Source organism: Ixodes scapularis, unplaced genomic scaffold, assembly GCF_016920785.2.
Source record: "Ixodes scapularis isolate PalLabHiFi unplaced genomic scaffold, ASM1692078v2 ptg001522l_1__unscaffolded, whole genome shotgun sequence".
Lineage (NCBI taxonomy): Eukaryota > Metazoa > Arthropoda > Arachnida > Ixodida > Ixodidae > Ixodes > Ixodes scapularis.
Window position 1 is genome coordinate 276,022 of NW_024610159.1, and position 2,537 is coordinate 278,558.

Sequence of the window (2,537 nt, forward strand, 5' to 3'; positions counted from 1 at the left end):
AAGTATCGGCACGGGACGGTAGTTTCCCATGTCATTTTTATCGCCTTTCTTATACAACACATTTATATGGGCAACTTGCATTCTCCGAGGAAAAACAGCTTGACTAAGGCAAAGGTTAAATATATGCGTTATGTAAGGGGCAAGTTCAACAGCGTGCTTAATTGGTTTTATCTGAAATTCATCAGCGTCTTTAGCCTTGCTGTTGCTTAAATTCATAATTGTAGTAATAACTTCTTGTTCATTTACAGGGTTAAGAAAAATAGAATTCGGGTTGGACGGAATGTTCACGAGATTACAGTTCGTTACGGTTTTATTGACAATATTCACGAAATATTTGTTAAAAGCATCTGCAAGTGCTTTTCCAAATAACTCACCATCATCTGTGATTATCTTATTGACTTTGTCGGGGGAAACATTATGCTTTAAGACGGCATTTAATCTTTTCCACATTAGTTCAGAGCACCCTGCCGCGGAAATGAATTGATTTGCGAAGTAAACGCGTCTTGCCTTTTTCAGTTCTTTATCTAGGCGATTGCGACAAGTTTTAAACTTACGTAATATTTCTTGGTCTTTAGTTTTAATAAATTGACTGTAGAGCTTGTTTTTTTCATCAATACTTGCGAGAAGCTCGGAGTTAACCCATGGCTAACGAATCTTTCTGCTTTTCCTAATACGTACATAAGGAAAACTTTCTGCATATATCGGTTTTAAAATTCTGAGAAATTCATCATAGGCATCATTTGCGTCATTACTGTTCAGTACAATTTCCCAAGCTGTTTGTGCAATTTTATCACAAAAGATGGTCAGGTTTGTTTCTGTTATTTTTTGTACTGGGTATGCCGAATGAAATATTTAATTTTTTACATGCCCCTTCGTACAGATAAATATTGGTAGATGATCACTTAGGTCACAGGCAAACACCCCTGATTTTACTTGGTTCGAGCTTATATTTGTTAAAAACAGATCAATTAGAGACGAAGAGTGCTCAGTCACTCTTGTGGGTAGCATAATGAAATTCCGCAAATTATGCGTCATTAGTAAAATATCTAGTTTAGACCTCGTTGAATCATTTTTTAGCATATTAATATTCATATCCCCGCCGCAGATGAAATTGAAACGATTTTGTGTAATAAAGTCAAAAATTGATTCTAAACAATCCAAGAATGTAGCTACGGTACCACTGGGAGGGCGGTAACAAACGGCAATTACCGTGTTTTGTATTTGAATTGACAAAAGCTCGCATTCACTCGTATTTACAGTAAAGTCTGACAATATTTCACAGTTATATTCTTTTTTGACTAAAATGCACACTCCACCGCCGCGGCTATAGGGCGATTTAAATAAAAGGTATTATACGATGGGAGACGAAATACATTTGTTTCGTCAGTTGACCATGTCTCGGTTAGCAATATTGCATCAAATTGCAGCCCAAAATTATCAAATAATAGACAAAGATCGGATTCTTTATTTTTAATTGAGCGTATATTCAAGTGAAAACATTTAAACGACCGCAAGAACGGTTTTCCTAGATGCCTTTCAAAAGAATTCGGAAGTAAGTGTGATTCGCTGGCTGTACTTGCCATAGAGCAGTCGATTGCTCATTTCTTATCGAAGCTTATCTAGGTCGGCAATATTAGAGATTACCACCGCGCGGCTTCCGTCAGACTTGCGCACAAGCACTCGGCCATTGCTGTGCCACGCGTATTTATAACTGTTCCTTTTGGCCCAGGCTTTCGTTTCGAAAAGTAGAGAACGGGATCGTCTTGTCAAGTTTTCAAGTAGAAACAGAGTGTCATTCGAATCACGTAACTTCTTTCTGCTTTCCCACCATCTATCTCTATCAGCCTGTCTTGCAAAGCGGCAGATTACGCCCGGCGTTTTATCTTTTCTTGAAGGCAGACAGTGAATGGACACCACGTCCATATCAGAAAGCTGTGGCAGTTCGAGCTGTGTGGCAAGTACGTTTAGTTTGCTCAGCAAATCTTCCTTTTCGGTTACCTGTATTCCATGAAACTCGAGGTTAAGGCGCCGGCTTCTTCATTCAAGGTTATCGATATCGCATTGCATCTGATTTACTTCAACGTCCTCCGCCTCAAGTTTTTCCATTCTGCGTTTTAGGTCTTTGATGTCCTTTTCATTTTGTTCTGTTCGTTCCCGCAGTTCGTCGTACTGCTCGCTCCAAAATTGCATTGAATCTTCAATGCCCTCAACTACTTCTCTGAGCGGTAAGAGCTGGTCAAGTTTCTCATTGATCACCCTTAGCATTTGTCGCACATCTTGCGTTTCCAAGTCGTCACTCAGTGTAGGATCCCGAGCTTGTGCGCAGGATTTTAAACGACGACAGGCTGGGCAGCGCCAAGCTAAACGATACGCTTCGCCTTTCGTTTTGATTGTTTTGTCAGAAATTCCAGAACATTTTCCCGTGTGGTAGCTACCATCACAGTCGCTGCACGCAATTTTCGCATCGGACGATACGAATTGTTTTTCACAAGTTTTACACTGACCATTGGAACTCATGGCTACACCTTGGCAGCAGC

At 40.0% G+C, this 2,537-nt stretch overlaps 1 pseudogene; it reads right to left on the bottom strand.

Moving 5' to 3' along the window:
• Positions 1–1,595: 1,595 nt before the first annotated feature.
• LOC115333178 lies at positions 1,596–2,537 on the bottom strand (annotated as a pseudogene).